Below are 14370 nucleotides of genomic sequence, written 5' to 3'. Positions count from 1 at the left end.
GTGTGTGTGTGTGTGTGTGTGTGTGTGTGTGTAATGTACACATGTGTGGCATATGCACAGGTGTGTGTGGGTTCACAGGTAGGCCAGAGGAGGACATGAGTGATTTGCTTTGTCATCCTCTGCCTTATGCCTTTAAGTCTGTCACTGAACCTGGACCTAGGCTGATGGCCAACAAGGCCCAGGGATCTTCTTGCTTCAGCCCCCACAGCACTGGGGCGGTAGGTGCATATGGCCACAGTCGGCTCTTTACATGAGGGATCAGAACAGAGCTTCTTACACTGGTATAGCAAGGATTCTTACCCACTGAACTTTCAACATCCCCTGTTAGTATTATTTTGAAACAGAGTTTCATTCTGTAGCCCCTAGAACTCACCTAGAATTCTCCATGCAGCCTGGTCTAGCCTTGAACCTGAAGCAATTCTCCTGTCTCTGCCTCTTGAGTGCTAGAACGACAAGCTTGAGCCAGTATACCTGGAGAATTGCTATGTTTTTATAATAATATAGGAGAGGAAAGAGCAGTCGAGAGAAAATCTTACTCATAAAGTAATGCAAGTTAAATTAATTTTAAAAATTTTTTCAGTCATTGAGTATCTACTGTACAGAGATGAAATCTAACAAAATCATAGTTCTCAAATAGCTCATAGGCTAATTGGTTAGGCATAAACAAATAACTACATAATAGGTAGTACCTGAGTTTACAGGATCCACCTGGTGCTTAGATGCAAATGGAAGTAGGTTTTTCTAGGCCCCAGCTACGTAATTGAGATCAACAAATATGGAAGCTGGAAATGATCAAGGTGTCCAAGGGGATTTCTGGGAACAACACATTCTATATTCAGGAACACTGTGTCATCCTCTACCAGTGTTGCTAGAAGGTTGCCGTCTTTTAGGGGACACCCAGGACAGAAAATGGCGCTGTAGCAGGTTCACTACAGTTTTGCTCTAGGACTGTGGTCATTATTCTATTGTTTGTCTTAATACTCTTTGAAAACACCATAGAACCTTCATCTGGTGATGGATGGAGATAGAGACAGAGACCCACACTGGAGTACTGGACTGAGCTCCCAAGGTCCCAATGAGGAGCAGAAGGAGGGAGAACATGAGCAAGGAAGTCGGGACCACGAGGGGTGCACCCACCCACTGAGACAGTGGGGCTGATCTATTGGGAGCTCACCAAGGCCAGCTGGACTGTGACTAAAAAAGTATGGGATAAAACCGGACTCTCTGAACATGGCGAACATTGAGGGCTGATGAGAAGCCAAGGACAATGGCACGGGGTTTTGATCCTACTTAATGTGCTGGCTTTGTGGGAGCCTAGCCAGTTTGGATGTTCACCTTCCTAGATATGGACGGAGGGGGGAGGACCTTGGACTTTCCACAGGGCAGGGAACCCTGACTGCTCTTTGGACTGGAGAGGGAGGGGGAGAGGTGTGGGGGGGGGGGAGAAGGGTGGGAGGAGGGGGAGGAAAATGGGAGGCTGGGGGGGGGAGGCGGAAACTTGTTTTTTTTCCCCTTTTCTCAATTAAAAACAAAAAAAAAAAGAGAGAGATCTGAACTCTCTGACTGCCCCCAGAACATTGCTAGCATTTTGCTGAACAGGCCAAAAGAATAGTTAAAAGGGGTGGTTACAATTCTGGAAACACTGGGCAGATACAAGCACTCTAAAATGGGAGGGGAATCTCCAAAGAGTCAGAAATCTGCTATTTCAATAATGTTTGGTGTGTGAGGGGTCTAGTGGCCAGGAATTTGCTTGGATATGCCTTCAAAACAAGAGATGCCTTACCTTATCTCACATTCTCTACCTTGTTAGGAAACCCAAGTCTAAGACACCCTTCACTTTCTAGAAGCAATGCATCCCATGCCTAGGAATAGTGTGCTACATAGACCAGCATCATGATATTTGTGCATCATGGAGTTGAACCCAGTGCAGATTAAGGCTCTGCAGAAGGTCTATTACAAGCTCATATGACTGCTTAACCATATCTCTTGTCAGGCTTAAATGGGTAGAGATGTCAGTGGCAGGAAAGTAGAGTTACTAGTACATCCCATAAGACTCATCAATGGACCTATGCAGTCCTGGAGCATAGCCATGCTGTACAGAGCGAAGAAAACATGCACCTTTTGAGAAATAGCTCTTGCTGTGTAACTGAGCCCTTGTAGACTTGGAATTCATGATAATAGGACATCAAGTACACAGAACTCTCCATTATCAGCTTGCTTTATTTTAGACATGCCAAGTTATAAAGTCAAGCAGACAGAGAAGTAACCCATTAAGTGATGGACTTGGTGTATAGAGGATGTAGCACTGGAAAGCTAGTCTATTTCATGAGCGTACAGCCCAGCCCAGCCCAGGTCACCAACACAGTTCCACCATCAGCTGTCCCTCAGCAAGCATCCACGGCATGTAAAGTCCCTCCTGCCTCCGTAGAACTGACCTGCTGAAGGTGCAGCTGAGGTACAGGTTTGCCGGTAATACCCTCTAGGATGGAGCTCCATCATTCAGAGCGCAGGACTTTAGAGACCTTTCATGAGCTTATGTCCTTGCTAAGAATACAAGAGGAAGAAATAGAGTTGTCTCTCCATCACTCCTGTATTACTAATACCTACTTTTCTCATTGATGTGACAAAATACTCCACAAGAAGCAACATAAGGGAGAAATGTTTGTTCTGTCTTGTAGTTCGAGATGTATTGGTTCTATCTTTCTTCAAGAGAATTGGATTCAAGGAGGGAGTTGGTCAACAGTCTCCAGCTACTGTACCTTCGGATATCCAAATGTTCACTCCAAAATCACAGGACACTCAGCTGGTGCCGGTCAGTGACTAAAACGGAGGTGGGTTCCAATTTATGTCCAAATATAAACCTCCTCTGGGTGAGCAACCTTAGCTCTGGATCTCTCCACTAACCTGACCAAAAAGGACTATAGAGTTTCACCGCAGTCTAAGATCCCATCCACCCAGTCCTCCCTTCTTGCTCCTCTTATGTGTGGCAGATCTGAACCACAGCCTGACAGCTCTTCTTGCCTATTTCTGTTTTCTTTGCTCCATCCTTCATGGCCCTGCTCTCCCTAAGTCACTTACATATCTTGTCTTTTCTTGCGGAATGCTTCTGGGGGGGGGGGTCCTATAAGTGACCCAGAACTGAGTGAGTTTATTCTCTTGGAAATGAAAATCCCAGAAACATTAGCTTAAACCTACACAAATTGTAATCCATGAGTAAGTATTATTACTCCAATTGCTGCCAAATTCACAAACCCAGACTTGAGAGAGTAGACTTCTATATTAACAATCACGAAAAATGCCTCTGGGGCAGATAGGAGCAGTGTCCCAGCAGGCAGGCCCTTAGATGGAGAATATCTAACAAATTTAGAGTAGGAACTGTCTACTGCTAAACATCCCTACAAGGTAGACTGTTGGTCAGTGCCAAGGAGGGAATACTATAGGAAAACTAAAATTCCAGTTAACTTCTGCAGTCAGAAAGAGAAATTATTAAATGAAATGTTAGCTGAGTCAGAACACGGGCTTTCTTTGCATGAGCTGCAATCTTCTCGGCTGCAGGGTTTTCTGATTATAGGGTTTAAGCATTTTTATTTTGGATTGGTCCAGTAGGTTTTCCAGTACCAGGGCTTACAAGTTAAAAAAAATATATATATTCATGCAAAGTTTTGGCTTGGTCTCTTAGCTATCATTTAGATTTTTCTTGTTACCAAAACAAATTGATTTTTTTTTAGTGTTCTTTTCCTCCAATCTTTGTGTTAAAAATAAATAAATAAATAAATGGAGCCAGGCAGTGGTGGCACATGCCTTTAATCCCAGCACTCAGGAGTACTAGGAAGTTCGAGGCCAGCCTGGACTACAAAGCGAGTTCCAGGACAGACTCCAAAGCTGCACAGAGAAAGCGAGAAAACTTGTCTTGAAAAATCAAAAAAGAAATAAAAACTGAATGTAACAGAACTGCTGTGTTTGCTTTGAGAGGCGATGGAATAACACGCATGGGATATGAAATGAGAGATAAACATGTGTAGTTGAGCCCCCTTCTGTTATGACTGATGCTTATACAAAACAAACACCAGATAGCAAACTAGGCATTCAAAAGATCTATCCTTGGTTTTGTTCTTGGTTTTTTCAAATATAATTAATTTTTTAGACTCTGAGTAGTTTAATCATCAAAAAGTGACTGAGCCCAAAGGTCTTTCATTAATTCTATAGAATGATCTAGCTTTATATTGATTGAATATTTAAAAAAGAGAGAGAGAAATAGCATAAGGAAAACATAGCAAGGAACGCAGTTAAGGTTGCTATAAGTTACAAATAAAAGCGGGCCAAGTGTGGTGATACAGCCTGGAATCTGGGCATTCAGGAGGCTGGGGCAGGATTATGAATTTGGGGCTAGTCTGAGCTTACATGGGGATAACCTCCCATCCCCAAACAAAAGATTAGGAAAACACCGGCTAATGGATGCTACTGACTCTGTGCAGACTCGTGGGGATTGATATCACTTGCTCCAAACCAGAAGCCTGTAGGATAGTGTGTCACCCCTCATTTGCCCTCTGTTTGCCCAAAGCACAACCGGGAGAGAAAGCGGACGCACGAGCGCTGGTCTTCCGTGGGTTCTGCAACAGGGCTACTCCCTCACTATTTGAAATGGAATTCTGGGATCCTGAGCTTAGTTACGGTAATTTTGAAAATACGAAGTGCCAGAGAATCCAGCTTTTTAACAAGTTCCACAAGTGTTTCTGATGTGCGTGAACCATGTTTGGAAACCGCTCAGCGGGAGGATTTTCTGAAGTTGCTTTTAACCTTCCCAGCCAGCTATTCAGTGTTTATTGCCATGACTACGTGTACAAACATCTCAGTAAGGAGCAAGGGAACATCTAAATGGTTTTAAGGATCCTTTACCAGAGTTCCTACCTTCCTGTCTCTACCATACAAGGCCATTAGTTTGTCTCATAGGTTGTTGTGTGGGAGGCGACTTTGCTGCCCTAATATGCTGAAGAACAGCTTGGTCTGGAGCTCCTCCCTAGGTAACAGAAGAACAAAGCGGTCTTGGATGGATCGGGCCTGTGCGCGTGCTTCCGGCATGCTTTACACAGTAAAGGGCCAGCACCTGTAGAGAAATGAAAACAGGCAAGCTCCTTCCAGCTCCAGCTACACGGCAAGCAGTTGGGCAATCTTTTGAGCTCGCACTAAATGTCCAGTAGGTCAGGGAGTGCCAGTTAGCTAAGGTTATAAACAGAAGTTAGAAAAGGAAGAGAAGAAAGATAGAGCTAGGCCAGTAGCAAAAAGGCTTATTTCCTGATTGGATCTAGGGCTCTTTTTAAAAATTACATTTCTATTTATTTATTTGTGTGTGTGTGTGTCTGTGTGTGTGTGTGTGTGTGTGTGTCTGTGTGTGTGTGTGTAGGTCAGAGAACAACTTACAGAAGTCAGTATTCTTCTCCCATGCAGCTTACAGACACCAAACCTGAATCGTCTTTACTCACTAAGCATCTTGCTTGTCCTGGATCTGGGCCCTTTGGTACTCCAAAGACCTGGGAGTCTTGGTTTCTATCTCAATTAGGGCAAATATGTGGGTAGATTCAAAATTACAGAACCAGCAAGGAAGTCTTCAACCTAAAAACAGGCGTGCTAAAGAGATGGCTTAGCTGCTCCTTCAGAGGACCAGGGTTGAGTTCCCAGCATTCACATGGGTAGGTGGCTCATAACTCCAAATCCAAGATATCTGATGTCCTCTTCTGACCTCTGAGGGCACCTGCAAATGTGACATACATTCACACAGAGACAGACAGACACACACACACACACACACACACACACACAACCAAGTACATGCACACAAATAGGAATTTACAAAACAATTTTGGAAGGAAGCCATCTCAGGATATGAAGTGATTGCAGGTGTTGCTTCAAACTACAGGGCAGGGGGTTATCTCCTTAGGAGCCCCCCCAAAAAGATGAATAGAAAAGTGGAGGAACAAAGGGTTCTCAGATTGCATTTTGCTCAATCTCTTTTCTATGATATTTTTCACTCCATTCCTGAGCATCGTAAACCACCAGCTCTACCTAACACCTACGTAGCAAGTGCTCTGTCTTAGTGTTGCCTGACCAGTCCATTTCACCACCGCAGCTTTGACCCTCAAGTTGTTGCTGAGGTCCTTATGAACAGTGAACTGAAACAGGCCCCATCAGGGTCTTCCCCAATTAGTGCACCCCTCTTTGGAGCAGAGTGTACTGTTTCATCTTATTTTGGAATGTGTTTGTATTTTAACATTTGAACGTGGATGCTTTTAAGTTTCTGGGAATTCAAACTGAGTTTCGGCAAAACAACACAAAAGTTGCTTTGCCCTTCTGGGAAGAGCTAGCTTGGAGAAAACTGGAAAGCGGGCCAACTCCTAAAAGATGAGTTGAATATGCAGAGGGAGGGAACGATGTCACAAAGAAACTGAAAGGCAGATTGGTCATGGATTGGGATGATCAGTACTTGGCCGTTCTGAATGAGAAAGTTCAGACATTGCTTTTCCTCAGATCATGCTCCCATAAAATGGGAAGACAAACATCCATTTAACCGGTGTTTTAAATATATATAAATATATTATACATATTATATATGCATATTTAAATAGTGGGTATTTTGTAGGCAGTAGGTAAACTAGACAGCCTATGGACAGTAAAACTCCATCTCGCACGCTTGTTTGTTTTATCATAATATAAAAGAAGAAAAAGTAGGGGGTTCCATTCCACAAGTCTTCCAGGAAAAAAGGACTATTCAGTTGTAGCAAATGAGATAAGTAATATTTTAAATGTCCTCTTTCCTTACCAGGTTATTTTCCCACAGTGGGATTGCCCAGGCATGGATGACGGAAGGAAGGGAGCCACAGGCTGGTGAATTGTTTTGCCCCAAGATCCCTACTTCAGGGAGCCGGATTGGTAAGAGATATCAATCGCTGATGAGTCCTTTAGGGTGTAGCTCCTGATAGTAAAACATTGCAAATTCTTTGGAGTAGAGGGGCTAGTCAGTTTTGAGACAATCAACACATCGTGGTCACTCTGAATGCCCTCCGAATTGTATTTGTACGTTCAACGGTAATAAACAGCCTTTCCAGGAATCTCTGTGCACCGACGACATGAACCACTAAGGTAATTCTACAATTTGGGCAAAGTTGTCAGGTCATTTGAGATTTATTTAAGCATATACACAGAGAGAGAGTCCAGACAGACACACACACAAACCAGCACTCTATTTTCTGAACAGGCTGGCAACCCTGCCTCCCTAAAGGGAAGAAGTACTAACAGCAATGTTGTCTGACAAGATTCTCCCTGTGGAGACACAACACACACATCTATCCACCCCAGATACGGAGCTCATGACAGACCAAAGTAAAGACACCACTTGGGGTGTCAACGAGTTTTATTGGGGTAACTTAACAGAAGTATGGATGAGGGGTTACTTATAGGGGCAGAAATGACTAAAAGATGCTTGCTTCACCAAAGCCCACCCAGAATGGGTGACAGCTCACAAAATCTGGGAACCTGGAGCACACTGACCAGCCTGCAAGCGGCTCAACACATTGGTGGGTGTCCCTTCCAAGGGACTCGGTTGTTCTAACTCTCTTCCAGGGAGCTCAGCTTGCTTCTGCTTCTTCCAGTCAGCTAGTCTGGTTCAAGTCTTCTTTGCAGCTTTCTGCTGAGTGTGACTCTCAGTAGTTTGGGCCTAGCGAGTTTGGTCACTTTCGGTGACTTCCTGAACCTGTTTTGAGTTGTTCAGCTTCTGACTTAAGGAGCTTCCTTGCAGGGTAGAATGTAGAAAGTTTCATCCTCAGAGGAAAGAGAACACACAGCAAACATCTTCTCTACTTTCATTGGTAAAAGGCAAGAATTGGAAGGGTCTTTGAGAAGCGTGTCTAAATCTCTCCTAGGGAAAAAGACAACAGGTTACAGACTCTCCCAAGGTGACACAGTTAACACTGGACTTTCAGTATCGAAGGCTGAATCCATATCAGGTGTGTGTGTGCCTGCACACGTGATTCTCACCGCATCTCTGGAAGGAATATGCTGAGATGTTCTGAAACTCATTAAAGAAATTACCCTAATGGAGGGTGAAGTTAAAGGTGTCTTAATTGGTTATTAAGTTTATTAAACCTAACTCTGCTGAGACCCTCAGGGCATGCTCATATTAAAATATTTTACAGCTATATAAAAGCACCAACTTTAATTACTAAGTATGTGTGCCAGTCTGGAAAGATGGGTTTCCAACCAACTTGGCTGTCAATAAATACAAACAAATACTTAACAGCTCCAAGCACAGGGCCTGCTCTTCTGGTATTGCTACCTGGTATATCAGAGCCCTTAGCAAAAGCGATGGCAATTGGCTCCAAGTCTATTGGATAAATGCACGGATGGGATCTGAGGAATCTTTAGGTGGACACATTAAATTCTGATACATAGGAGAATAAGCTGATGATTAATTTATTCCTGGGAGAATCATATAGTGATTAGCGACTTGTTTATCCTGCCAATGCTTGTATGGATAGTGAGAAAACAGTGTCCCACTTCCTAGCTTCCCCCGGTCTTTTTGTTCAAGGCTGTGTGTCTCATGCTTTCTTTTTCTCTCTTACCACCGCGCTCCTCAAAGAGCAGCTGTGAGCTCCAGATGGCTAATCTCCGTAGCACTGATATTTCTGCAGATTAGTGGGCAGCTGCTAGGAGGATGAAGCCATACTTTACCGGCCCGGCAATCTCATGCCCCTTCGCCTGTGTCGTAACCCTGGCCTAGAATGTCACGTTCCTCTCTCCCAACCTCTCTGCCTAGCTTCTGCTTCGCTGCCTTCCTTTAAGACAGTGTCTGCATGTATTTCACCTCTAAGCCGAGGAGGCTGGTTACAGGTGGCATTTCACCCGTATGGGGTGAGCATATACTATTGCTTCTTGTTTTCCTCAGATAACTCTGTTCATAGTTTCTCTCCCCTGGTCTACATTTCTGTCTTAATTTCTGAATCTCACCTCTACCCTCATTCCTGCTCTGGAGCCCTGAAGGGCCTCTTAGCCCGAGGGAGATTGCCTTCGGGATCTTTCTAGCCATCTGGTAGGGAATTTGCTAAGCATTGCTCTTTGGGGCTATGGTTAGGATTCCAGCTTTGTTCCGTGGCATCTTAGTACCGCCTCCGCCATCTATCCTGGTCACAGCCAGCTATGACACGTCATTGCTAGAGCGCCCCTACTCTTTCTCAGTCTTTGGCCCTTACTTGTTTATCCAGTAAACCCCCACCACTTCCTGTGTGTCTATCACTGCCTTTACTCTGTTCTAGCAGGGCTCTCTTTCCCTTTAGAAACTCTCTTCAGCTGGTACTGCCTCATTAGACTTAATTCCTGCTTCTCTTGCCACCTCTTGGCATTTGTTACAGCTACAGGTTTTTACATTTCAATTTCACTTGCCATTTTGTTTAGTGGTGTTTTTTGTTTTATTCATTTTTTCATTTTTTAAATTTCTTTTTTGGTGGTGGTGGTGGTGGTCTGGCTTGCTTCTTTCAGCAAATGAACAGCAAGCTAGAAGCCAGAAACTGTCAGCAGGTATTTCCTTCTCAGCCTAAAACAAGTAAACTTTGTACACTTAAAAAAAGAAATCTCTTCAGTTGAAGGCTGGAGAGATGGCTCAGAGGCTAAGAGCACTGGCTGCTCTTCCAGAGTCCCTGAGTTCAATTCCCTGCAACCACACGATGGCTCACAACCGTCTATAATGGGATCTAATAATGTTCTCGCCTGTCAAGCAGGCGTATATGCAAACAGAGCACACATATTCATAATTAAGCAAATCTTTTAAAAATTCTCTTCAGTTGAAAAGGAGCACAAGGAACATAGAGGAAGAGATTTGCTGCAGGTGTGGTGGGAAGGACTTCTGGATTTCTTGATCATGATCCCTATTAATCTTTCTCATAAGCATGCTATCTAGCCACCACGGGCATAGTAGACTCATAGAATTTACCACTAAGAAATTGGAGAAATTTGATGCTGGGGGTGTAGTTCAGTAGAGTAAATGCTTGCTTAGCATGTACAAAGCCCTGGGTTTGACCTTTAGTACCTCGCAAACCTGGTGTCATGGTGCACACACGTGATCCCAATACTTGGGAGGTAAAGATGGATGGACTGGAAGTTCAAGGTCATGCTTAGCTAAACGTGGCGTGTTTCAGGCTAGCCTGTGATACAGGAGACATTGCCTAAAGAAAAAAAGAAGAGGGTTCATGCTTTGATTGTACCTTTACACATAGCTGAAATTATCAATATTATGTTTATTTACCATGTACAGAAGAAATGCAGAAGACTTTGGGCCTGAAGTTAAGAAAATAAAGACTAAAGGAAGAAAAGGAGAAGGGAAGGAGGCCAGGTCGTTTCTGGGAGATGAAGAGTGAAGACTGCCCAGAGCTGACTTCAACTCTTTTCTTGTTGTTGTTGTTGTTATTGTTGTTGTTTTTTGCTTTGTTTTCGTTTTTGTTTTTCAAGACAGGGTTTCTTTGTGTAACATAACAGTCCTGGCTGTCCTGGAATCCTGGAATCCTGGAACTCACTTTGTAGATCAGGCTGGCCTTGAACTCACTGAAATCTGCCTGCCTCTGCCTCCCAACTGCTGGGATTAAAGGTGTGTGCCACCACTGCCTGGCTATCCTGACTTTTTTTTTTAATGACAACTTCAAACTGTTGTCCAGCCCATCTCTCTTTCCTACCTGAGAGGATGGGTCAGAACTGCCCATCACTAAGTGACACGCACTGCTCTTCTCTTTCCATCCTGCTGGGCCATCCCGTTCCTCAGTCCTGAATTGTAGGAGCTTCCTTCCCTGGATGAGTAATGACTTCCTGTTGTTTAAATTAGTTCAGTCTTTTCAAGGGCTAAGTGTATCTCTACAGATGATTAGTGTTTGTTGGGACTGTTACCTAAAGAAATGGTCACAAAATTGCTCTTTGAGACATGAAAGTAGTGAGATATTTGTGTCTTAAAGCCACACAAATACATACACATATCCACGTCCAGGCCTTTATAAAATACATAGATTGATGTGTGTGCCCATTTAAGCTCTATGAAACAAGGACCTGTGGTTTTCTGAAAATGACATAAATCCCTGCGCTTGCCCAACATGACTGCATGATAGGGAAGGAATTGGGGCCCTCATGCTATCATATCTCACGGGGCAAGCACCAGGCAGGAGTGCGCGGGGTGGGGGGGGGAGGCTGCTCTTTCTCGGAACAGCCCAGCACTTACAACTCACCCCGAGATCAGCACCGTCAGCGAGATGAATTACAGGACTTCATGGCAGAGCATCACAGAAATTCAAGAGCGTATCAGAGCATTCGTCACTCTGGTGGCAGGAAATAAGCTACAAGAATTCGGAGAATTGCAATCACACATAATAGCGTTATCATAGGGGATTTCAGAATTTGAGTTATGTACACATGGGCTTCTCTTATTAAATAAGTTTCTCTGCAGGTACTGCTTATGAGCTCTCAAGTGAAAGGGGTTCTGGAGAGAATCAACGGTGCTCACAAGCACTCAAGGAAAAGGGGTTCTGGAGAGAATCAGCCAGGGACCAGGTCCGTAGGGTTGGACAAACACTATACAGTGTTAACAATAGGACGGATTACAGCTGAAGTGGGGGAAAGTCAACCCTGAGCAAGAAGGACAGTTTGGGCAGCCTTGCTCTAAGGGATCTCCACCCTGGAATGTAAGAGTACAGCGCTATTATGATGGAGAATGCAATCGCTGAAGTCTCCACGTGAGTGTCCTGTGATCACAGATTTGCATCGCTCCTTGTCTATGAGAGCTGGGGCACATCTCAGTGATAGGGAGAGTGATGGTTCTGACTCAGTTTCCAGCTGCAGGAATGATCAATGCCTCAGTTGTAGCCCTTTCCCGCCGGGGGTGGGGTGGGGGCAGAGACCATAGCTCCTCGATGTTACCAATACTTCCAGAAGATGGGAGATAAACAGAATCACAAAGGGACTTTAAAAAACAGTTTCCAGATAACCATGGTGGTACATGCCTGTAATCCCACCGGGAGACAGGAGACTTGCTGTGAACCTGAGGATAGCTTAAGCTACGTAGTAACCACTAGCCTAGCTAGGGCAGCATATAAAGACTCTGTCTCCAAAATAAAAAATAAAAATAAAAAAATCTTCAGAGATTTCTAGCCCCACCATCCAAAACATTTTCTGCATATGTCTGGGGTGGAGTCTGGCACTCCATCTTTTTTAAAAAGCAATGAGCTGGGGAGATAGCTCAGCCAGTGAAACGTGTGTTGTACAAGCGTGAGAACCTGAATTCCACCCCCTGAGCCCAGGTAATAAGAAGTTACTCTCTTATAATCCCACTGTTGGGGAAGCAGAAGCAGATGGAGCCCTGAGACCCACTGGCCAGCCAGCCTAGCCTACTTAGCAAGTTCAACGATGATGATACCCCCGTCTCAGAAGCAGGGGGTCCATGCCTTCAGAATGACTTCTGGGGTTGTTCCCTGGCCCCCAAACCCACCCACAGACACTCACACACGCACCCACACATACACATGCATGAGCATGCACGCGTGTATGCATACATACAAACATAATACATACATACACATGCATGAGCATGCACGCGTGTATGCATACATACAAACATAATACATACATACACATGCATGAGCATGCACACGTGTATGCATACATACATACATACACATGCATGAGCATGCACACGTGTATGCATACATACAAACATACATACACATGCATTAGCATGCACACGTGTATGCATACATGCAAACATACAAACATACATACATACACATGCATGAGCATGCACATGTGTATGCATACATACAAACAAGAGAAGCTGTGTAGCTGATGGATGTGATTTCTCCATATGGCTTGTTCCTGACAGAAATTAATATCTGAGGCCATCTTTATAAAATTAGATCTAATTTATTAAGTTAGATCTAAATCACTCATCTAGTCTAAATCAATATTTTTTTCTCTTGCAAGAGGGATATATGTATGCTTGCCCTTAGGAACGATATATTTTCCCCAACTTTACTCTCCCTTAGCAATCTAGGCCCTAGTATTTAGAGCTTCATAAATAAATACCAAATTAAAACATTTAGTAAAAACACAGACCAGCAGTCAGCCACCTAAAGCTGAAGTAAACAGCATAAAATTACCATTCTAAATCTCAGTGTCAACTCTGCATAACTGTTATTGTTAGTGAGTCTATTTTAATGAAATAGCAAACACAGACAGCTCTATGCTTCTGTAACCAAGAGCGGGCCATTAGGTCGCAAAGCTCCCTGGGTATCACTGTCCCTCTGAAGCCTTACACAGCAACACCTTCCCCACCAGATGACCCTGGAAAGATGACCTGGTTGTCATGGACACATGGTGCCCAAGACTATGTGGCTTGCAGAAGCCTGGAACCACACAGGGGCCACGCGTGTGACTCTCAAACATTGCTCTAGTGTCCCGCTTTAAAGGAGGATTCTTTAGAGGTTAAATTAGAAGATAAAGGCTAGATTTCAAAGTCTTAGTTTGGAATTCCCCCAATTGCATAATTATGCCTAAGTTTGCTGATAACACACATGGTTACCAAATATTTAATGGAACTGAAGCAAAGTATATCATGAAAAGGTGTTCCAACTCTTTACATACAGATTTATGTATATACACACACATATTTCCTTTAATCATTCTAAGAAAAGTAATGAAAAACAAGCACAAATAATAAATTAGCATTTCACTTAGTTTTCTGGTGGATCAATCCAGAAGTGATATTACCAGTTTCCATATAAATCTGACCTTTTTACATGTAAATTCAGATAAACGTGCTTTTTGCTCTGACGTTAGTTGATAGAAAACAATATGCATATAGAAATAAAGTTACAAACAGAAAACCAGTGGGTGCCAGGAAGAGAGGACAAAATCTCCACTGCTCCTGAACATCTTATCAGTACTCAGAAAGTCTAGAGGTGGGAAACCGTCCTTGCTTTTTCCTGCTGGCTGGGGCTGACACCCAGGGTTCTGCACAGATGGGTGGGCATCTACCATCCAGCCATTCTCTAGTCCTGGTGCCATTTTCCAATGACGCAAAAGCTATGGAACACGGTCCTGGACCCAGTTGCTGAGAGTCTTATTTGGAAAGGGGACCTCACAGGAAAAAAGCAAAAGAAAGCAAAACAAAACAAATAATAAACCATAACATTGTATCCAATCTATTTGTTCATTCATTTTTTTTTTTTTTTTTTGATTCTGGCCTAGTGTTGAAAAGCAGAGATGAAATAATTACCAAGCTAACGCTGGAAGCATAATTCAGTCAGTTTAGTGGGTCTTCAAAGAAAACTGAGGGGTGAAATGGGGATTGGG

This window comes from Microtus ochrogaster, chromosome 21 (assembly GCF_000317375.1).
Source record: "Microtus ochrogaster isolate Prairie Vole_2 chromosome 21, MicOch1.0, whole genome shotgun sequence".
Lineage (NCBI taxonomy): Eukaryota > Metazoa > Chordata > Mammalia > Rodentia > Cricetidae > Microtus > Microtus ochrogaster.
The sequence above is the reverse complement of the archived record's forward strand: the minus strand, read 5'-3'. Positions refer to the sequence as shown.